Raw genomic sequence first — 21,572 nt, 5'->3', positions numbered from 1 at the left:
GGTGACGTCTGGCCTCTGACAGCAGGAATATTAAGAGAGGAGAAAACATACTGCCTGCTATCGTGAAATTCCAAGATAGTCACGAAAAGCAATCTCATGCACTGCACAAGCTCTTTCCCATGATGCACCTCTCCTGCACTCTGTCTATGCAAATGAGCAAGCAGAGAGTTCAGGAATAAAACACCTAAGCTCATGTCCCCAAAAAACAGCAGCAGACAACTCGCAGATATATTCACCAATTTCTAATGCTTTTCTTTTAAACACAAAATAAACAGCCTCACCGGTGGTAAGGCTTAAAAAAATTGAATAAACTCGTAAATGTTCCTCTCCACGGAAATCTTTAGTAAAAGGCGAAAGATTTTTTCGTTTTGAAGAGAAACCAGAGTAAGTTAGAATATGGCTCTCTGGGGTAAGTGGCACCACATCAAAGACCCCGTCATTGCGAGGGTGAGGACCTGAGAGGTATTTTCAAAATCTAAGAAAGAGGACAAGAACCAGGCCGGTGAGGGAAGCAGGCCCAAATTTCAGAGTCTCTGCTCAAAGCACAGAAAATCAAAAAGGTGGACAGTTCCCATGCGTCTGTCTGGGAATATGCAAATTCTTTTCTGTACACACCTCAGCTCATTAGGAGGCGTTGCGGCTGCTGGGCAAGGGGAACGGGAAGCGTGCATCAGGCTTTAGGTGAAGTGGCACTGTAGGACTTTTGTACCCCAGCGATTTTACGCTTTCCACACCATCCTTCCAATCGTTAGGCTGTGAGCCACCACTGTGCTCTGCACATAGCCATGCACTTTAAGTCCCTTTTTCGCACGTACTTTCATTAAACCTGAATATAGAAGTATATATCTGTCTAGGCTAGAGGCACATGAAACAGGACTGGCGTGCCGCTTCAAGTGTACCTGAGAGGAATCTGACTCAGGATTGGCCACCCTCTCAGGGCACCGACTCAGGATTGGCCAACCTCTATGGGGCACCTCTAACGTGCACAAATAACGGGCAAGCCCTATGAAAAGCACAGCGTGAGTCTAGGTGCCACCTTGAAAAAGGAGGGTGACGTCTGGCCTCTGACAGCAGGAATATTAAGAGAGGAGAAAACATACTGCCTGCTATCGTGAAATTCCAAGATAGTCACGAAAAGCAATCTCATGCACTGCACAAGCTCTGTCCCATGATGCACCTCTCCTGCACTCTGTCGATGCAAATGAGCAAGCAGAGAGTTCAGGAATAAAACACCTAAGCTCATGTCCCCAAAAAACAGCAGCAGACAACTCGCAGATATATTCACCAATTTCTAATGCTTTTCTTTTAAACACACGATAAACAGCCTCACCTGTGGTAAGGCTTAAAAAAATTGAATAAACTCGTAAATGTTCCTCTCCACGGAAATCTTTAGTAAAAGGCGAAAGATTTTTTCGTTTTGAAGAGAAACCAGAGTAAGTTAGAATATGGCTCTCTGGGGGTAAGTGGCACCACATCAAAGACCCCGTCATTGCGAGGGTGAGGACCTGAGAGGTATTTTTAGGCTCTAAGAAAGAGGACAAGAACCAGGCCAGTGAGGGAAGCAGGCCCAATTTTCAGAGTCTCTGCTCAAAGCACAGAAAATCAAAAAGGTGGACAGTTCCCATGCGTCTGTCTGGAAATATGCAAATTCTTTTCTGTACACACCTCAGCTCATTAGGAGGCGTTGCGGCTGCTGGGCAAGGGGAACGGGAAGCGTGCATCAGGCTTTAGGTGAAGTGACACTGTAGGACTTTTGTCCCCCAGCGATTTTACGCTTTCCACACCATCCTTCCAATCGATAGGCTGTGAGCCACCACTGTGCTCTGCACATAGCCATGCACTTTAAGTCCCTTTTTCGCACGTACTTTCATTAAACCTGAATATAGAAGTATATATCTGTCTAGGCTAGAGGCACATGAAACAGGACTGGCGTGCCGCTTCAAGTGTACCTGAGAGGAATCTGACTCAGGATTGGCCACCCTCTCAGGGCACCGACTCAGGATTGGCCAACCTCTATGGGGCACCTCTAACGGGCACAAATAACGGGCAAGCCCTATGAAAAGCACAGCGTGAGTCTAGGTGCCACCTTGAAAAAGGAGGGTGACGTCTGGCCTCTGACAGCAGGAATATTAAGAGAGGAGAAAACATACTGCCTGCTATCGTGAAATTCCAAGATAGTCACGAAAAGCAATCTCATGCACTGCACAAGCTCTTTCCCATGATGCACCTCTCCTGCACTCTGTCTATACAAATGAGCAAGCAGAGAGTTCAGGAATAAAACACCTAAGCTCATGTCCCCAAAAAACAGCAGCAGACAACTCGCAGATATATTCACCAATTTCTAATGCTTTTCTTTTAAACACAAAATAAACAGCCTCACCGGTGGTAAGGCTCAAAAAAATTGAATAAACTCGTAAATGTTCCTCTCCACGGAAATCTTTAGTAAAAGGCGAAAGATTTTTTCGTTTTGAAGAGAAACCAGAGTAAGTTAGAATATGGCTCTCTGGGGGTAAGTGGCACCACATCAAAGACCCCGTCATTGCGAGGGTGAGGACCTGAGAGGTATTTTCAAAATCTAAGAAAGAGGACAAGAACCAGGCCGGTGAGGGAAGCAGGCCCAAATTTCAGAGTCTCTGCTCAAAGCACAGAAAATCAAAAAGGTGGACAGTTCCCATGCGTCTGTCTGGGAATATGCAAATTCTTTTCTGTACACACCTCAGCTCATTAGGAGGCGTTGCGGCTGCTGGGCAAGGGGAACGGGAAGCGTGCATCAGGCTTTAGGTGAAGTGGCACTGTAGGACTTTTGTACCCCAGCGATTTTACGCTTTCCACACCATCCTTCCAATCGTTAGGCTGTGAGCCACCACTGTGCTCTGCACATAGCCATGCACTTTAAGTCCCTTTTTCGCACGTACTTTCATTAAACCTGAATATAGAAGTATATATCTGTCTAGGCTAGAGGCACATGAAACAGGACTGGCGTGCCGCTTCAAGTGTACCTGAGAGGAATCTGACTCAGGATTGGCCACCCTCTCAGGGCACCGACTCAGGATTGGCCAACCTCTATGGGGCACCTCTAACGTGCACAAATAACGGGCAAGCCCTATGAAAAGCACAGCGTGAGTCTAGGTGCCACCTTGAAAAAGGAGGGTGACGTCTGGCCTCTGACAGCAGGAATATTAAGAGAGGAGAAAACATACTGCCTGCTATCGTGAAATTCCAAGATAGTCACGAAAAGCAATCTCATGCACTGCACAAGCTCTGTCCCATGATGCACCTCTCCTGCACTCTGTCGATGCAAATGAGCAAGCAGAGAGTTCAGGAATAAAACACCTAAGCTCATGTCCCCAAAAAACAGCAGCAGACAACTCGCAGATATATTCACCAATTTCTAATGCTTTTCTTTTAAACACACGATAAACAGCCTCACCTGTGGTAAGGCTTAAAAAAATTGAATAAACTCGTAAATGTTCCTCTCCACGGAAATCTTTAGTAAAAGGCGAAAGATTTTTTCGTTTTGAAGAGAAACCAGAGTAAGTTAGAATATGGCTCTCTGGGGGTAAGTGGCACCACATCAAAGACCCCGTCATTGCGAGGGTGAGGACCTGAGAGGTATTTTTAGGCTCTAAGAAAGAGGACAAGAACCAGGCCAGTGAGGGAAGCAGGCCCAATTTTCAGAGTCTCTGCTCAAAGCACAGAAAATCAAAAAGGTGGACAGTTCCCATCTGTCTGTCTGGAAATATGCAAATTCTTTTCTGTACACACCTCAGCTCATTAGGAGGCGTTGCGGCTGCTGGGCAAGGGGAACGGGAAGCGTGCATCAGGCTTTAGGTGAAGTGACACTGTAGGACTTTTGTCCCCCAGCGATTTTACGCTTTCCACACCATCCTTCCAATCGATAGGCTGTGAGCCACCACTGTGCTCTGCACATAGCCATGCACTTTAAGTCCCTTTTTCGCACGTACTTTCATTAAACCTGAATATAGAAGTATATATCTGTCTAGGCTAGAGGCACATGAAACAGGACTGGCGTGCCGCTTCAAGTGTACCTGAGAGGAATCTGACTCAGGATTGGCCACCCTCTCAGGGCACCGACTCAGGATTGGCCAACCTCTATGGGGCACCTCTAACGTGCACAAATAACGGGCAAGCCCTATGAAAAGCACAGCGTGAGTCTAGGTGCCACCTTGAAAAAGGAGGGTGACGTCTGGCCTCTGACAGCAGGAATATTAAGAGAGGAGAAAACATACTGCCTGCTATCGTGAAATTCCAAGATAGTCACGAAAAGCAATCTCATGCACTGCACAAGCTCTTTCCCATGATGCACCTCTCCTGCACTCTGTCAATGCAAATGAGCAAGCAGAGAGTTCAGGAATAAAACACCTAAGCTCATGTCCCCAAAAAACAGCAGCAGACAACTCGCAGATATATTCACCAATTTCTAATGCTTTTCTTTTAAACACACGATAAACAGCCTCACCTGTGGTAAGGCTTAAAAAAATTGAATAAACTCGTAAATGTTCCTCTCCACGGAAATCTTTAGTAAAAGGCGAAAGATTTTTTCGTTTTGAAGAGAAACCAGAGTAAGTTAGAATATGGCTCTCTGGGGGTAAGTGGCACCACATCAAAGACCCCGTCATTGCGAGGGTGAGGACCTGAGAGGTATTTTTAGGCTCTAAGAAAGAGGACAAGAACCAGGCCAGTGAGGGAAGCAGGCCCAATTTTCAGAGTCTCTGCTCAAAGCACAGAAAATCAAAAAGGTGGACAGTTCCCATGCGTCTGTCTGGAAATATGCAAATTCTTTTCTGTACACACCTCAGCTCATTAGGAGGCGTTGCGGCTGCTGGGCAAGGGGAACGGGAAGCGTGCATCAGGCTTTAGGTGAAGTGACACTGTAGGACTTTTGTCCCCCAGCGATTTTACGCTTTCCACACCATCCTTCCAATCGTTAGGCTGTGAGCCACCACTGTGCTCTGCACATAGCCATGCACTTTAAGTCCCTTTTTCGCACGTACTTTCATTAAACCTGAATATGGAAGTATATATCTGTCTAGGCTAGAGGCACATGAAACAGGACTGGCGTGCCGCTTCAAGTGTACCTGAGAGGAATCTGACTCAGGATTGGCCACCCTCTCAGGGCACCGACTCAGGATTGGCCAACCTCTATGGGGCACCTCTAACGTGCACAAATAACAGGCAAGCCCTATGAAAAGCACAGCGTGAGTCTAGGTGCCACCTTGAAAAAGGAGGGTGACGTCTGGCCTCTGACAGCAGGAATATTAAGAGAGGAGAAAACATACTGCCTGCTATCGTGAAATTCCAAGATAGTCACGAAAAGCAATCTCATGCACTGCACAAGCTCTTTCCCATGATGCACCTCTCCTGCACTCTGTCTATGCAAATGAGCAAGCAGAGAGTTCAGGAATAAAACACCTAAGCTCATGTCCCCAAAAAACAGCAGCAGACAACTCGCAGATATATTCACCAATTTCTAATGCTTTTCTTTTAAACACAAAATAAACAGCCTCACCGGTGGTAAGGCTTAAAAAAATTGAATAAACTCGTAAATGTTCCTCTCCACGGAAATCTTTAGTAAAAGGCGAAAGATTTTTTCGTTTTGAAGAGAAACCAGAGTAAGTTAGAATATGGCTCTCTGGGGGTAAGTGGCACCACATCAAAGACCCCGTCATTGCGAGGGTGAGGACCTGAGAGGTATTTTCAAAATCTAAGAAAGAGGACAAGAACCAGGCCGGTGAGGGAAGCAGGCCCAAATTTCAGAGTCTCTGCTCAAAGCACAGAAAATCAAAAAGGTGGACAGTTCCCATGCGTCTGTCTGGGAATATGCAAATTCTTTTCTGTACACACCTCAGCTCATTAGGAGGCGTTGCGGCTGCTGGGCAAGGGGAACGGGAAGCGTGCATCAGGCTTTAGGTGAAGTGGCACTGTAGGACTTTTGTACCCCAGCGATTTTACGCTTTCCACACCATCCTTCCAATCGTTAGGCTGTGAGCCACCACTGTGCTCTGCACATAGCCATGCACTTTAAGTCCCTTTTTCGCACGTACTTTCATTAAACCTGAATATAGAAGTATATATCTGTCTAGGCTAGAGGCACATGAAACAGGACTGGCGTGCCGCTTCAAGTGTACCTGAGAGGAATCTGACTCAGGATTGGCCACCCTCTCAGGGCACCGACTCAGGATTGGCCAACCTCTATGGGGCACCTCTAACGTGCACAAATAACGGGCAAGCCCTATGAAAAGCACAGCGTGAGTCTAGGTGCCACCTTGAAAAAGGAGGGTGACGTCTGGCCTCTGACAGCAGGAATATTAAGAGAGGAGAAAACATACTGCCTGCTATCGTGAAATTCCAAGATAGTCACGAAAAGCAATCTCATGCACTGCACAAGCTCTGTCCCATGATGCACCTCTCCTGCACTCTGTCGATGCAAATGAGCAAGCAGAGAGTTCAGGAATAAAACACCTAAGCTCATGTCCCCAAAAAACAGCAGCAGACAACTCGCAGATATATTCACCAATTTCTAATGCTTTTCTTTTAAACACACGATAAACAGCCTCACCTGTGGTAAGGCTTAAAAAAATTGAATAAACTCGTAAATGTTCCTCTCCACGGAAATCTTTAGTAAAAGGCGAAAGATTTTTTCGTTTTGAAGAGAAACCAGAGTAAGTTAGAATATGGCTCTCTGGGGGTAAGTGGCACCACATCAAAGACCCCGTCATTGCGAGGGTGAGGACCTGAGAGGTATTTTTAGGCTCTAAGAAAGAGGACAAGAACCAGGCCAGTGAGGGAAGCAGGCCCAATTTTCAGAGTCTCTGCTCAAAGCACAGAAAATCAAAAAGGTGGACAGTTCCCATGCGTCTGTCTGGAAATATGCAAATTCTTTTCTGTACACACCTCAGCTCATTAGGAGGCGTTGCGGCTGCTGGGCAAGGGGAACGGGAAGCGTGCATCAGGCTTTAGGTGAAGTGACACTGTAGGACTTTTGTCCCCCAGCGATTTTACGCTTTCCACACCATCCTTCCAATCGATAGGCTGTGAGCCACCACTGTGCTCTGCACATAGCCATGCACTTTAAGTCCCTTTTTCGCACGTACTTTCATTAAACCTGAATATAGAAGTATATATCTGTCTAGGCTAGAGGCACATGAAACAGGACTGGCGTGCCGCTTCAAGTGTACCTGAGAGGAATCTGACTCAGGATTGGCCACCCTCTCAGGGCACCGACTCAGGATTGGCCAACCTCTATGGGGCACCTCTAACGGGCACAAATAACGGGCAAGCCCTATGAAAAGCACAGCGTGAGTCTAGGTGCCACCTTGAAAAAGGAGGGTGACGTCTGGCCTCTGACAGCAGGAATATTAAGAGAGGAGAAAACATACTGCCTGCTATCGTGAAATTCCAAGATAGTCACGAAAAGCAATCTCATGCACTGCACAAGCTCTTTCCCATGATGCACCTCTCCTGCACTCTGTCTATACAAATGAGCAAGCAGAGAGTTCAGGAATAAAACACCTAAGCTCATGTCCCCAAAAAACAGCAGCAGACAACTCGCAGATATATTCACCAATTTCTAATGCTTTTCTTTTAAACACAAAATAAACAGCCTCACCGGTGGTAAGGCTCAAAAAAATTGAATAAACTCGTAAATGTTCCTCTCCACGGAAATCTTTAGTAAAAGGCGAAAGATTTTTTCGTTTTGAAGAGAAACCAGAGTAAGTTAGAATATGGCTCTCTGGGGGTAAGTGGCACCACATCAAAGACCCCGTCATTGCGAGGGTGAGGACCTGAGAGGTATTTTCAAAATCTAAGAAAGAGGACAAGAACCAGGCCGGTGAGGGAAGCAGGCCCAAATTTCAGAGTCTCTGCTCAAAGCACAGAAAATCAAAAAGGTGGACAGTTCCCATGCGTCTGTCTGGGAATATGCAAATTCTTTTCTGTACACACCTCAGCTCATTAGGAGGCGTTGCGGCTGCTGGGCAAGGGGAACGGGAAGCGTGCATCAGGCTTTAGGTGAAGTGGCACTGTAGGACTTTTGTACCCCAGCGATTTTACGCTTTCCACACCATCCTTCCAATCGTTAGGCTGTGAGCCACCACTGTGCTCTGCACATAGCCATGCACTTTAAGTCCCTTTTTCGCACGTACTTTCATTAAACCTGAATATAGAAGTATATATCTGTCTAGGCTAGAGGCACATGAAACAGGACTGGCGTGCCGCTTCAAGTGTACCTGAGAGGAATCTGACTCAGGATTGGCCACCCTCTCAGGGCACCGACTCAGGATTGGCCAACCTCTATGGGGCACCTCTAACGTGCACAAATAACGGGCAAGCCCTATGAAAAGCACAGCGTGAGTCTAGGTGCCACCTTGAAAAAGGAGGGTGACGTCTGGCCTCTGACAGCAGGAATATTAAGAGAGGAGAAAACATACTGCCTGCTATCGTGAAATTCCAAGATAGTCACGAAAAGCAATCTCATGCACTGCACAAGCTCTGTCCCATGATGCACCTCTCCTGCACTCTGTCGATGCAAATGAGCAAGCAGAGAGTTCAGGAATAAAACACCTAAGCTCATGTCCCCAAAAAACAGCAGCAGACAACTCGCAGATATATTCACCAATTTCTAATGCTTTTCTTTTAAACACACGATAAACAGCCTCACCTGTGGTAAGGCTTAAAAAAATTGAATAAACTCGTAAATGTTCCTCTCCACGGAAATCTTTAGTAAAAGGCGAAAGATTTTTTCGTTTTGAAGAGAAACCAGAGTAAGTTAGAATATGGCTCTCTGGGGGTAAGTGGCACCACATCAAAGACCCCGTCATTGCGAGGGTGAGGACCTGAGAGGTATTTTTAGGCTCTAAGAAAGAGGACAAGAACCAGGCCAGTGAGGGAAGCAGGCCCAATTTTCAGAGTCTCTGCTCAAAGCACAGAAAATCAAAAAGGTGGACAGTTCCCATGCGTCTGTCTGGAAATATGCAAATTCTTTTCTGTACACACCTCAGCTCATTAGGAGGCGTTGCGGCTGCTGGGCAAGGGGAACGGGAAGCGTGCATCAGGCTTTAGGTGAAGTGACACTGTAGGACTTTTGTCCCCCAGCGATTTTACGCTTTCCACACCATCCTTCCAATCGATAGGCTGTGAGCCACCACTGTGCTCTGCACATAGCCATGCACTTTAAGTCCCTTTTTCGCATGTACTTTCATTAAACCTGAATATAGAAGTATATATCTGTCTAGGCTAGAGGCACATGAAACAGGACTGGCGTGCCGCTTCAAGTGTACCTGAGAGGAATCTGACTCAGGATTGGCCACCCTCTCAGGGCACCGACTCAGGATTGGCCAACCTCTATGGGGCACCTCTAACGTGCACAAATAACGGGCAAGCCCTATGAAAAGCACAGCGTGAGTCTAGGTGCCACCTTGAAAAATGAGGGTGACGTCTGGCCTCTGACAGCAGGAATATTAAGAGAGGAGAAAACATACTGCCTGCTATCGTGAAATTCCAAGATAGTCACGAAAAGCAATCTCATGCACTGCACAAGCTCTTTCCCATGATGCACCTCTCCTGCACTCTGTCAATGCAAATGAGCAAGCAGAGAGTTCAGGAATAAAACACCTAAGCTCATGTCCCCAAAAAACAGCAGCAGACAACTCGCAGATATATTCACCAATTTCTAATGCTTTTCTTTTAAACACACGATAAACAGCCTCACCTGTGGTAAGGCTTAAAAAAATTGAATAAACTCGTAAATGTTCCTCTCCACGGAAATCTTTAGTAAAAGGCGAAAGCTTTTTTCGTTTTGAAGAGAAACCAGAGTAAGTTAGAATATGGCTCTCTGGGGGTAAGTGGCACCACATCAAAGACCCCGTCATTGCGAGGGTGAGGACCTGAGAGGTATTTTTAGGCTCTAAGAAAGAGGACAAGAACCAGGCCAGTAAGGGAAGCAGGCCCAAATTTCAGAGTCTCTGCTCAAAGCACAGAAAATCAAAAAGGTGGACAGTTCCCATGCGTCTGTCTGGGAATATGCAAATTCTTTTCTGTACACACCTAAGCTCATTAGGAGGCGTTGCGGCTGCTGGGCAAGGGGAACGGGAAGCGTGCATCAGGCTTTAGGTGAAGTGGCACTGTAGGACTTTTGTCCCCCAGCGATTTTACGCTTTCCACACCATCCTTCCAATCGTTAGGCTGTGAGCCACCACTGTGCTCTGCACATAGCCATGCACTTTAAGTCCCTTTTTCGCACGTACTTTCATTAAACCTGAATATGGAAGTATATATCTGTCTAGGCTAGAGGCACATGAAACAGGACTGGCGTGCCGCTTCAAGTGTACCTGAGAGGAATCTGACTCAGGATTGGCCACCCTCTCAGGGCACCGACTCAGGATTGGCCAACCTCTATGGGGCACCTCTAACGTGCACAAATAACAGGCAAGCCCTATGAAAAGCACAGCGTGAGTTTAGGTGCCACCTTGAAAAAGGAGGGTGACGTCTGGCCTCTGACAGCAGGAATATTAAGAGAGGAGAAAACATACTGCCTGCTATCGTGAAATTCCAAGATAGTCACGAAAAGCAATCTCATGCACTGCACAAGCTCTTTCCCATGATGCACCTCTCCTGCACTCTGTCTATGCAAATGAGCAAGCAGAGAGTTCAGGAATAAAACACCTAAGCTCATGTCCCCAAAAAACAGCAGCAGACAACTCGCAGATATATTCACCAATTTCTAATGCTTTTCTTTTAAACACAAGATAAACAGCCTCACCGGTGGTAAGGCTTAAAAAAATTGAATAAACTCGTAAATGTTCCTCTCCACGGCAATCTTTAGTAAAAGGCGAAAGATTTTTTCGTTTTGAAGAGAAACCAGAGTAAGTTAGAATATGGCTCTCTGGGGGTAAGTGGCACCACATCAAAGACCCCGTCATTGCGAGGGTGAGGACCTGAGAGGTATTTTCAAAATCTAAGAAAGAGGACAAGAACCAGGCCAGTAAGGGAAGCAGGCCCAATTTTCAGAGTCTCTGCTCAAAGCACAGAAAATCAAAAAGGTGGACAGTTCCCATGCGTCTGTCTGGAAATATGCAAATTCTTTTCTGTACACACCTCAGCTCATTAGGAGGCGTTGCGGCTGCTGGGCAAGGGGAACGGGAAGCGTGCATCAGGCTTTAGGTGAAGTGACACTGTAGGACTTTTGTCCCCCAGCGATTTTACGCTTTCCACACCATCCTTCCAATCGATAGGCTGTGAGCCACCACTGTGCTCTGCACATAGCCATGCACTTTAAGTCCCTTTTTCGCACGTACTTTCATTAAACCTGAATATAGAAGTATATATCTGTCTAGGCTAGAGGCACATGAAACAGGACTGGCGTGCCGCTTCAAGTGTACCTGAGAGGAATCTGACTCAGGATTGGCCACCCTCTCAGGGCACCGACTCAGGATTGGCCAACCTCTATGGGGCACCTCTAACGTGCACAAATAACGGGCAAGCCCTATGAAAAGCACAGCGTGAGTCTAGGTGCCACCTTGAAAAAGGAGGGTGACGTCTGGCCTCTGACAGCAGGAATATTAAGAGAGGAGAAAACATACTGCCTGCTATCGTGAAATTCCAAGATAGTCACGAAAAGCAATCTCATGCACTGCACAAGCTCTGTCCCATGATGCACCTCTCCTGCACTCTGTCGATGCAAATGAGCAAGCAGAGAGTTCAGGAATAAAACACCTAAGCTCATGTCCCCAAAAAACAGCAGCAGACAACTCGCAGATATATTCACCAATTTCTAATGCTTTTCTTTTAAACACACGATAAACAGCCTCACCTGTGGTAAGGCTTAAAAAAATTGAATAAACTCGTAAATGTTCCTCTCCACGGAAATCTTTAGTAAAAGGCGAAAGATTTTTTCGTTTTGAAGAGAAACCAGAGTAAGTTAGAATATGGCTCTCTGGGGGTAAGTGGCACCACATCAAAGACCCCGTCATTGCGAGGGTGAGGACCTGAGAGGTATTTTTAGGCTCTAAGAAAGAGGACAAGAACCAGGCCAGTGAGGGAAGCAGGCCCAATTTTCAGAGTCTCTGCTCAAAGCACAGAAAATCAAAAAGGTGGACAGTTCCCATGCGTCTGTCTGGAAATATGCAAATTCTTTTCTGTACACACCTCAGCTCATTAGGAGGCGTTGCGGCTGCTGGGCAAGGGGAACGGGAAGCGTGCATCAGGCTTTAGGTGAAGTGACACTGTAGGACTTTTGTCCCCCAGCGATTTTACGCTTTCCACACCATCCTTCCAATCGTTAGGCTGTGAGCCACCACTGTGCTCTGCACATAGCCATGCACTTTAAGTCCCTTTTTTGCACGTACTTTCATTAAACCTGAATATGGAAGTATATATCTGTCTAGGCTAGAGGCACATGAAACAGGACTGGCGTGCCGCTTCAAGTGTACCTGAGAGGAATCTGACTCAGGATTGGCCACCCTCTCAGGGCACCGACTCAGGATTGGCCAACCTCTATGGGGCACCTCTAACGGGCACAAATAACGGGCAAGCCCTATGAAAAGCACAGCGTGAGTCTAGGTGCCACCTTGAAAAATGAGGGTGACGTCTGGCCTCTGACAGCAGGAATATTAAGAGAGGAGAAAACATACTGCCTGCTATCGTGAAATTCCAAGATAGTCACGAAAAGCAATCTCATGCACTGCACAAGCTCTTTCCCATGATGCACCTCTCCTGCACTCTGTCTATACAAATGAGCAAGCAGAGAGTTCAGGAATAAAACACCTAAGCTCATGTCCCCAAAAAACAGCAGCAGACAACTCGCAGATATATTCACCAATTTCTAATGCTTTTCTTTTAAACACAAAATAAACAGCCTCACCGGTGGTAAGGCTCAAAAAAATTGAATAAACTCGTAAATGTTCCTCTCCACGGAAATCTTTAGTAAAAGGCGAAAGATTTTTTCGTTTTGAAGAGAAACCAGAGTAAGTTAGAATATGGCTCTCTGGGGGTAAGTGGCACCACATCAAAGACCCCGTCATTGCGAGGGTGAGGACCTGAGAGGTATTTTCAAAATCTAAGAAAGAGGACAAGAACCAGGCCGGTGAGGGAAGCAGGCCCAAATTTCAGAGTCTCTGCTCAAAGCACAGAAAATCAAAAAGGTGGACAGTTCCCATGCGTCTGTCTGGGAATATGCAAATTCTTTTCTGTACACACCTCAGCTCATTAGGAGGCGTTGCGGCTGCTGGGCAAGGGGAACGGGAAGCGTGCATCAGGCTTTAGGTGAAGTGGCACTGTAGGACTTTTGTACCCCAGCGATTTTACGCTTTCCACACCATCCTTCCAATCGTTAGGCTGTGAGCCACCACTGTGCTCTGCACATAGCCATGCACTTTAAGTCCCTTTTTCGCACGTACTTTCATTAAACCTGAATATAGAAGTATATATCTGTCTAGGCTAGAGGCACATGAAACAGGACTGGCGTGCCGCTTCAAGTGTACCTGAGAGGAATCTGACTCAGGATTGGCCACCCTCTCAGGGCACCGACTCAGGATTGGCCAACCTCTATGGGGCACCTCTAACGTGCACAAATAACGGGCAAGCCCTATGAAAAGCACAGCGTGAGTCTAGGTGCCACCTTGAAAAAGGAGGGTGACGTCTGGCCTCTGACAGCAGGAATATTAAGAGAGGAGAAAACATACTGCCTGCTATCGTGAAATTCCAAGATAGTCACGAAAAGCAATCTCATGCACTGCACAAGCTCTGTCCCATGATGCACCTCTCCTGCACTCTGTCGATGCAAATGAGCAAGCAGAGAGTTCAGGAATAAAACACCTAAGCTCATGTCCCCAAAAAACAGCAGCAGACAACTCGCAGATATATTCACCAATTTCTAATGCTTTTCTTTTAAACACACGATAAACAGCCTCACCTGTGGTAAGGCTTAAAAAAATTGAATAAACTCGTAAATGTTCCTCTCCACGGAAATCTTTAGTAAAAGGCGAAAGATTTTTTCGTTTTGAAGAGAAACCAGAGTAAGTTAGAATATGGCTCTCTGGGGGTAAGTGGCACCACATCAAAGACCCCGTCATTGCGAGGGTGAGGACCTGAGAGGTATTTTTAGGCTCTAAGAAAGAGGACAAGAACCAGGCCAGTGAGGGAAGCAGGCCCAATTTTCAGAGTCTCTGCTCAAAGCACAGAAAATCAAAAAGGTGGACAGTTCCCATGCGTCTGTCTGGAAATATGCAAATTCTTTTCTGTACACACCTCAGCTCATTAGGAGGCGTTGCGGCTGCTGGGCAAGGGGAACGGGAAGCGTGCATCAGGCTTTAGGTGAAGTGACACTGTAGGACTTTTGTCCCCCAGCGATTTTACGCTTTCCACACCATCCTTCCAATCGTTAGGCTGTGAGCCACCACTGTGCTCTGCACATAGCCATGCACTTTAAGTCCCTTTTTTGCACGTACTTTCATTAAACCTGAATATGGAAGTATATATCTGTCTAGGCTAGAGGCACATGAAACAGGACTGGCGTGCCGCTTCAAGTGTACCTGAGAGGAATCTGACTCAGGATTGGCCACCCTCTCAGGGCACCGACTCAGGATTGGCCAACCTCTATGGGGCACCTCTAACGGGCACAAATAACGGGCAAGCCCTATGAAAAGCACAGCGTGAGTCTAGGTGCCACCTTGAAAAAGGAGGGTGACGTCTGGCCTCTGACAGCAGGAATATTAAGAGAGGAGAAAACATACTGCCTGCTATCGTGAAATTCCAAGATAGTCACGAAAAGCAATCTCATGCACTGCACAAGCTCTTTCCCATGATGCACCTCTCCTGCACTCTGTCTATACAAATGAGCAAGCAGAGAGTTCAGGAATAAAACACCTAAGCTCATGTCCCCAAAAAACAGCAGCAGACAACTCGCAGATATATTCACCAATTTCTAATGCTTTTCTTTTAAACACAAAATAAACAGCCTCACCGGTGGTAAGGCTCAAAAAAATTGAATAAACTCGTAAATGTTCCTCTCCACGGAAATCTTTAGTAAAAGGCGAAAGATTTTTTCGTTTTGAAGAGAAACCAGAGTAAGTTAGAATATGGCTCTCTGGGGGTAAGTGGCACCACATCAAAGACCCCGTCATTGCGAGGGTGAGGACCTGAGAGGTATTTTCAAAATCTAAGAAAGAGGACAAGAACCAGGCCGGTGAGGGAAGCAGGCCCAAATTTCAGAGTCTCTGCTCAAAGCACAGAAAATCAAAAAGGTGGACAGTTCCCATGCGTCTGTCTGGGAATATGCAAATTCTTTTCTGTACACACCTCAGCTCATTAGGAGGCGTTGCGGCTGCTGGGCAAGGGGAACGGGAAGCGTGCATCAGGCTTTAGGTGAAGTGGCACTGTAGGACTTTTGTACCCCAGCGATTTTACGCTTTCCACACCATCCTTCCAATCGTTAGGCTGTGAGCCACCACTGTGCTCTGCACATAGCCATGCACTTTAAGTCCCTTTTTCGCACGTACTTTCATTAAACCTGAATATAGAAGTATATATCTGTCTAGGCTAGAGGCACATGAAACAGGACTGGCGTGCCGCTTCAAGTGTACCTGAGAGGAATCTGACTCAGGATTGGCCACCCTCTCAGGGCACCGACTCAGGATTGGCCAACCTCTATGGGGCACCTCTAACGTGCACAAATAACGGGCAAGCCCTATGAAAAGCACAGCGTGAGTCTAGGTGCCACCTTGAAAAAGGAGGGTGACGTCTGGCCTCTGACAGCAGGAATATTAAGAGAGGAGAAAACATACTGCCTGCTATCGTGAAATTCCAAGATAGTCACGAAAAGCAATCTCATGCACTGCACAAGCTCTGTCCCATGATGCACCTCTCCTGCACTCTGTCGATGCAAATGAGCAAGCAGAGAGTTCAGGAATAAAACACCTAAGCTCATGTCCCCAAAAAACAGCAGCAGACAACTCGCAGATATATTCACCAATTTCTAATGCTTTTCTTTTAAACACACGATAAACAGCCTCACCTGTGGTAAGGCTTAAAAAAATTGAATAAACTCGTAAATGTTCCTCTCCACGGAAATCTTTAGTAAAAGGCGAAAGATTTTTTCGTTTTGAAGAGAAACCAGAGTAAGTTAGAATATGGCTCTCTGGGGGTAAGTGGCACCACATCAAAGACCCCGTCATTGCGAGGGTGAGGACCTGAGAGGTATTTTTAGGCTCTAAGAAAGAGGACAAGAACCAGGCCAGTGAGGGAAGCAGGCCCAATTTTCAGAGTCTCTGCTCAAAGCACAGAAAATCAAAAAGGTGGACAGTTCCCATGCGTCTGTCTGGAAATATGCAAATTCTTTTCTGTACACACCTCAGCTCATTAGGAGGCGTTGCGGCTGCTGGGCAAGGGGAACGGGAAGCGTGCATCAGGCTTTAGGTGAAGTGACACTGTAGGACTTTTGTCCCCCAGCGATTTTACGCTTTCCACACCATCCTTCCAATCGATAGGCTGTGAGCCACCACTGTGCTCTGCACATAGCCATGCACTTTAAGTCCCTTTTTCGCACGTACTTTCATTAAACCTGAATATAGAAGTATATATCTGTCTAGGCTAGAGGCACATGAAACAGGACTGGCGTGCCGCTTCAAGTGTACCTGAGAGGAATCTGACTCAGGATTGGCCACCCTCTCAGGGCACCGACTCAGGATTGGCCAACCTCTATGGGGCACCTCTAACGTGCACAAATAACGGGCAAGCCCTATGAAAAGCACAGCGTGAGTCTAGGTGCCACCTTGAAAAAGGAGGGTGACGTCTGGCCTCTGACAGCAGGAATATTAAGAGAGGAGAAAACATACTGCCTGCTATCGTGAAATTCCAAGATAGTCACGAAAAGCAATCTCATGCACTGCACAAGCTCTTTCCCATGATGCACCTCTCCTGCACTCTGTCAATGCAAATGAGCAAGCAGAGAGTTCAGGAATAAAACACCTAAGCTCATGTCCCCAAAAAACAGCAGCAGACAACTCGCAGATATATTCACCAATTTCTAATGCTTTTCTTTTAAACACACGATAAACAGCCTCACCTGTGGTAAGGCTTAAAAAAATTGAATAAACTCGTAAATGTTCCTCTCCACAGAAATCTTTAGTAAAAGGCGAAAGATTTTTTCGTTTTGAAGAGAAACCAGAGTAAGTTAGAATATGGCTCTCTGGGGGTAAGTGGCACCACATCAAAGACCCCGTCATTGCGAGGGTGAGGACCTGAGAGGTATTTTTAGGCTCTAAGAAAGAGGACAAGAACCAGGCCAGTAAGGGAAGCAGGCCCAAATTTCAGAGTCTCTGCTCAAAGCACAGAAAATCAAAAAGGTGGACAGTTCCCATGCGTCTGTCTGGGAATATGCAAATTCTTTTCTGTACACACCTCAGCTCATTAGGAGGCGTTGCGGCTGCTGGGCAAGGGGAACGGGAAGCGTGCATCAGGCTTTAGGTGAAGTGGCACTGTAGGACTTTTGTCCCCCAGCGATTTTACGCTTTCCACACCATCCTTCCAATCGTTAGGCTGTGAGCCACCACTGTGCTCTGCACATAGCCATGCACTTTAAGTCCCTTTTTCGCACGTACTTTCATTAAACCTGAATATGGAAGTATATATCTGTCTAGGCTAGAGGCACATGAAACAGGACTGGCGTGCCGCTTCAAGTGTACCTGAGAGGAATCTGACTCAGGATTGGCCACCCTCTCAGGGCACCGACTCAGGATTGGCCAACCTCTATGGGGCACCTCTAACGTGCACAAATAACAGGCAAGCCCTATGAAAAGCACAGCGTGAGTTTAGGTGCCACCTTGAAAAAGGAGGGTGACGTCTGGCCTCTGACAGCAGGAATATTAAGAGAGGAGAAAACATACTGCCTGCTATCGTGAAATTCCAAGATAGTCACGAAAAGCAATCTCATGCACTGCACAAGCTCTTTCCCATGATGCACCTCTCCTGCACTCTGTCTATGCAAATGAGCAAGCAGAGAGTTCAGGAATAAAACACCTAAGCTCATGTCCCCAAAAAACAGCAGCAGACAACTCGCAGATATATTCACCAATTTCTAATGCTTTTCTTTTAAACACAAGATAAACAGCCTCACCGGTGGTAAGGCTTAAAAAAATTGAATAAACTCGTAAATGTTCCTCTCCACGGCAATCTTTAGTAAAAGGCGAAAGATTTTTTCGTTTTGAAGAGAAACCAGAGTAAGTTAGAATATGGCTCTCTGGGGGTAAGTGGCACCACATCAAAGACCCCGTCATTGCGAGGGTGAGGACCTGAGAGGTATTTTCAAAATCTAAGAAAGAGGACAAGAACCAGGCCAGTGAGGGAAGCAGGCCCAATTTTCAGAGTCTCTGCTCAAAGCACAGAAAATCAAAAAGGTGGACAGTTCCCATGCGTCTGTCTGGAAATATGCAAATTCTTTTCTGTACACACCTCAGCTCATTAGGAGGCGTTGCGGCTGCTGGGCAAGGGGAACGGGAAGCGTGCATCAGGCTTTAGGTGAAGTGACACTGTAGGACTTTTGTCCCCCAGCGATTTTACGCTTTCCACACCATCCTTCCAATCGATAGGCTGTGAGCCACCACTGTGCTCTGCACATAGCCATGCACTTTAAGTCCCTTTTTCGCACGTACTTTCATTAAACCTGAATATAGAAGTATATATCTGTCTAGGCTAGAGGCACATGAAACAGGACTGGCGTGCCGCTTCAAGTGTACCTGAGAGGAATCTGACTCATGATTGGCCACCCTCTCAGGGCACCGACTCAGGATTGGCCAACCTCTATGGGGCACCTCTAACGGGCACAAATAACGGGCAAGCCCTATGAAAAGCACAGCGTGAGTCTAGGTGCCACCTTGAAAAAGGAGGGTGACGTCTGGCCTCTGACAGCAGGAATATTAAGAGAGGAGAAAACATACTGCCTGCTATCGTGAAATTCCAAGATAGTCACGAAAAGCAATCTCATGCACTGCACAAGCTCTTTCCCATGATGCACCTCTCCTGCACTCTGTCTATACAAATGAGCAAGCAGAGAGTTCAGGAATAAAACACCTAAGCTCATGTCCCCAAAAAACAGCAGCAGACAACTCGCAGATATATTCACCAATTTCTAATGCTTTTCTTTTAAACACAAAATAAACAGCCTCACCGGTGGTAAGGCTTAAAAAAATTGAATAAACTCGTAAATGTTCCTCTCCACGGAAATCTTTAGTAAAAGGCGAAAGATTTTTTCGTTTTGAAAAGAAACCAGAGTAAGTTAGAATATGGCTCTCTGGGGGTAAGTGGCACCACATCAAAGACCCCGTCATTGCGAGGGTGAGGACCTGAGAGGTATTTTCAAAATCTAAGAAAGAGGACAAGAACCAGGCCGGTGAGGAAAGCAGGCCCAAATTTCAGAGTCTCTGCTCAAAGCACAGAAAATCAAAAAGGTGGACAGTTCCCATGCGTCTGTCTGGGAATATGCAAATTCTTTTCTGCACACACCTCAGCTCATTAGGAGGCATTGCGGCTGCTGGGCAAGGGGAACGGGAAGCGTGCATCAGGCTTTAGGTGAAGTGGCACTGTAGGACTTTTGTACCCCAGCGATTTTACGCTTTCCACACCATCCTTCCAATCGTTAGGCTGTGAGCCACCACTGTGCTCTGCACATAGCCATGCACTTTAAGTCCCTTTTTCGCACGTACTTTCATTAAACCTGAATATAGAAGTATATATCTGTCTAGGCTAGAGGCACATGAAACAGGACTGGCGTGCCGCTTCAAGTGTACCTGAGAGGAATCTGACTCAGGATTGGCCACCCTCTCAGAGCACCGACTCAGGATTGGCCAACCTCTATGGGGCACCTCTAACGTGCACAAATAACGGGCAAGCCCTATGAAAAGCACAGCGTGAGTCTAGGTGCCACCTTGAAAAAGGAGGGTGACGTCTGGCCTCTGACAGCAGGAATATTAAGAGAGGAGAAAACATACTGCCTGCTATCGTGAAATTCCAAGATAGTCACGAAAAGCAATCTCATGCACTGCACAAGCTCTGTCCCATGATGCACCTCTCCTGCACTCTGTCGATGCAAATGAGCAAGCAGAGAGTTCAGGAATAAAACACCTAAGCTCATGTCCCCAAAAAACAGCAGCAGACAACTCGCAGATATATTCACCAATTTCTAATGCTTTTCTTTTAAACACACGATAAACAGCCTCACCTGTGGTAAGGCTTAAAAAAATTGAATAAACTCGTAAATGTTCCTCTCCACGGAAATCTTTAGTAAAAGGCGAAAGATTTTTTCGTTTTGAAGAGAAACCAGAGTAAGTTAGAATATGGCTCTCTGGGGGTAAGTGGCACCACATCAAAGACCCCGTCATTGCGAGGGTGAGGACCTGAGAGGTATTTTTAGGCTCTAAGAAAGAGGACAAGAACCAGGCCAGTGAGGGAAGCAGGCCCAATTTTCAGAGTCTCTGCTCAAAGCACAGAAAATCAAAAAGGTGGACAGTTCCCATGCGTCTGTCTGGAAATATGCAAATTCTTTTCTGTACACACCTCAGCTCATTAGGAGGCGTTGCGGCTGCTGGGCAAGGGGAACGGGAAGCGTGCATCAGGCTTTAGGTGAAGTGACACTGTAGGACTTTTGTCCCCCAGCGATTTTACGCTTTCCACACCATCCTTCCAATCGTTAGGCTGTGAGCCACCACTGTGCTCTGCACATAGCCATGCACTTTAAGTCCCTTTTTTGCACGTACTTTCATTAAACCTGAATATGGAAGTATATATCTGTCTAGGCTAGAGGCACATGAAACAGGACTGGCGTGCCGCTTCAAGTGTACCTGAGAGGAATCTGACTCAGGATTGGCCACCCTCTCAGGGCACCGACTCAGGATTGGCCAACCTCTATGGGGCACCTCTAACGTGCACAAATAACAGGCAAGCCCTATGAAAAGCACAGCGTGAGTCTAGGTGCCACCTTGAAAAAGGAGGGTGACGTCTGGCCTCTGACAGCAGGAATATTAAGAGAGGAGAAAACATACTGCCTGCTATCGTGAAATTCCAAGATAGTCACGAAAAGCAATCTCATGCACTGCACAAGCTCTTTCCCATGATGCACCTCTCCTGCACTCTGTCTATGCAAATGAGCAAGCAGAGAGTTCAGGAATAAAACACCTAAGCTCATGTCCCCAAAAAACAGCAGCAGACAACTCGCAGATATATTCACCAATTTCTAATGCTTTTCTTTTAAACACAAAATAAACAGCCTCACCGGTGGTAAGGCTTAAAAAAATTGAATAAACTCGTAAATGTTCCTCTCCACGGAAATCTTTAGTAAAAGGCGAAAGATTTTTTCGTTTTGAAGAGAAACCAGAGTAAGTTAGAATATGGCTCTCTGGGGGTAAGTGGCACCACATCAAAGACCCCGTCATTGCGAGGGTGAGGACCTGAGAGGTATTTTTAGGCTCTAAGAAAGAGGACAAGAACCAGGCCAGTGAGGGAAGCAGGCCCAATTTTCAGAGTCTCTGCTCAAAGCACAGAAAATCAAAAAGGTGGACAGTTCC

The 21,572-nt window shown here is 46.5% G+C and overlaps 21 non-coding genes across 21 annotated transcripts; all 21 read right to left on the bottom strand.

Annotated features, from left to right (window-relative positions):
* Positions 1 to 273: 273 nt before the first annotated feature.
* On the bottom strand, positions 274 to 388 carry LOC144800085 (U5 spliceosomal RNA). The gene has a single exon (XR_013604003.1). It is a non-coding gene; the product is annotated as a U5 spliceosomal RNA (small nuclear RNA).
* Positions 389 to 1,322: 934 nt separating this feature from the next.
* On the bottom strand, positions 1,323 to 1,437 carry LOC144801485 (U5 spliceosomal RNA). Its single transcript, XR_013605292.1, has one exon. It is a non-coding gene; the product is annotated as a U5 spliceosomal RNA (small nuclear RNA).
* A 935-nt stretch (positions 1,438 to 2,372) lies between these two features.
* On the bottom strand, positions 2,373 to 2,487 carry LOC144800359 (U5 spliceosomal RNA). Its single transcript, XR_013604269.1, has one exon. It is a non-coding gene; the product is annotated as a U5 spliceosomal RNA (small nuclear RNA).
* A 935-nt stretch (positions 2,488 to 3,422) lies between these two features.
* LOC144801484 (U5 spliceosomal RNA) lies at positions 3,423 to 3,537 on the bottom strand. Its single transcript, XR_013605291.1, has one exon. It is a non-coding gene; the product is annotated as a U5 spliceosomal RNA (small nuclear RNA).
* A 935-nt stretch (positions 3,538 to 4,472) lies between these two features.
* On the bottom strand, positions 4,473 to 4,587 carry LOC144801483 (U5 spliceosomal RNA). The gene has a single exon (XR_013605290.1). It is a non-coding gene; the product is annotated as a U5 spliceosomal RNA (small nuclear RNA).
* A 935-nt stretch (positions 4,588 to 5,522) lies between these two features.
* On the bottom strand, positions 5,523 to 5,637 carry LOC144800084 (U5 spliceosomal RNA). The gene has a single exon (XR_013604002.1). It is a non-coding gene; the product is annotated as a U5 spliceosomal RNA (small nuclear RNA).
* Positions 5,638 to 6,572: 935 nt separating this feature from the next.
* Positions 6,573 to 6,687, bottom strand: LOC144801482 (U5 spliceosomal RNA). The gene has a single exon (XR_013605289.1). It is a non-coding gene; the product is annotated as a U5 spliceosomal RNA (small nuclear RNA).
* Positions 6,688 to 7,622: 935 nt separating this feature from the next.
* LOC144800358 (U5 spliceosomal RNA) lies at positions 7,623 to 7,737 on the bottom strand. The gene has a single exon (XR_013604268.1). It is a non-coding gene; the product is annotated as a U5 spliceosomal RNA (small nuclear RNA).
* A 935-nt stretch (positions 7,738 to 8,672) lies between these two features.
* LOC144801481 (U5 spliceosomal RNA) lies at positions 8,673 to 8,787 on the bottom strand. The gene has a single exon (XR_013605288.1). It is a non-coding gene; the product is annotated as a U5 spliceosomal RNA (small nuclear RNA).
* Positions 8,788 to 9,722: 935 nt separating this feature from the next.
* Positions 9,723 to 9,837, bottom strand: LOC144800846 (U5 spliceosomal RNA). Its single transcript, XR_013604729.1, has one exon. It is a non-coding gene; the product is annotated as a U5 spliceosomal RNA (small nuclear RNA).
* Positions 9,838 to 10,772: 935 nt separating this feature from the next.
* Positions 10,773 to 10,887, bottom strand: LOC144800809 (U5 spliceosomal RNA). Its single transcript, XR_013604693.1, has one exon. It is a non-coding gene; the product is annotated as a U5 spliceosomal RNA (small nuclear RNA).
* A 935-nt stretch (positions 10,888 to 11,822) lies between these two features.
* LOC144801480 (U5 spliceosomal RNA) lies at positions 11,823 to 11,937 on the bottom strand. The gene has a single exon (XR_013605287.1). It is a non-coding gene; the product is annotated as a U5 spliceosomal RNA (small nuclear RNA).
* Positions 11,938 to 12,872: 935 nt separating this feature from the next.
* Positions 12,873 to 12,987, bottom strand: LOC144800357 (U5 spliceosomal RNA). Its single transcript, XR_013604267.1, has one exon. It is a non-coding gene; the product is annotated as a U5 spliceosomal RNA (small nuclear RNA).
* Positions 12,988 to 13,922: 935 nt separating this feature from the next.
* Positions 13,923 to 14,037, bottom strand: LOC144801479 (U5 spliceosomal RNA). The gene has a single exon (XR_013605286.1). It is a non-coding gene; the product is annotated as a U5 spliceosomal RNA (small nuclear RNA).
* Positions 14,038 to 14,972: 935 nt separating this feature from the next.
* Positions 14,973 to 15,087, bottom strand: LOC144800356 (U5 spliceosomal RNA). The gene has a single exon (XR_013604266.1). It is a non-coding gene; the product is annotated as a U5 spliceosomal RNA (small nuclear RNA).
* Positions 15,088 to 16,022: 935 nt separating this feature from the next.
* LOC144801478 (U5 spliceosomal RNA) lies at positions 16,023 to 16,137 on the bottom strand. Its single transcript, XR_013605285.1, has one exon. It is a non-coding gene; the product is annotated as a U5 spliceosomal RNA (small nuclear RNA).
* Positions 16,138 to 17,072: 935 nt separating this feature from the next.
* On the bottom strand, positions 17,073 to 17,187 carry LOC144800671 (U5 spliceosomal RNA). Its single transcript, XR_013604560.1, has one exon. It is a non-coding gene; the product is annotated as a U5 spliceosomal RNA (small nuclear RNA).
* A 935-nt stretch (positions 17,188 to 18,122) lies between these two features.
* Positions 18,123 to 18,237, bottom strand: LOC144800808 (U5 spliceosomal RNA). The gene has a single exon (XR_013604692.1). It is a non-coding gene; the product is annotated as a U5 spliceosomal RNA (small nuclear RNA).
* Positions 18,238 to 19,172: 935 nt separating this feature from the next.
* LOC144800439 (U5 spliceosomal RNA) lies at positions 19,173 to 19,287 on the bottom strand. The gene has a single exon (XR_013604341.1). It is a non-coding gene; the product is annotated as a U5 spliceosomal RNA (small nuclear RNA).
* Positions 19,288 to 20,222: 935 nt separating this feature from the next.
* On the bottom strand, positions 20,223 to 20,337 carry LOC144801477 (U5 spliceosomal RNA). The gene has a single exon (XR_013605284.1). It is a non-coding gene; the product is annotated as a U5 spliceosomal RNA (small nuclear RNA).
* A 935-nt stretch (positions 20,338 to 21,272) lies between these two features.
* Positions 21,273 to 21,387, bottom strand: LOC144800083 (U5 spliceosomal RNA). The gene has a single exon (XR_013604001.1). It is a non-coding gene; the product is annotated as a U5 spliceosomal RNA (small nuclear RNA).
* Positions 21,388 to 21,572: the final 185 nt, after the last annotated feature.

Source organism: Lissotriton helveticus, chromosome 12 (genome assembly GCF_964261635.1).
Source record: "Lissotriton helveticus chromosome 12, aLisHel1.1, whole genome shotgun sequence".
NCBI classification, from domain to species: Eukaryota; Metazoa; Chordata; class Amphibia; order Caudata; family Salamandridae; genus Lissotriton; species Lissotriton helveticus.
This window is presented reverse-complemented; position numbering and strand designations above follow the sequence as displayed.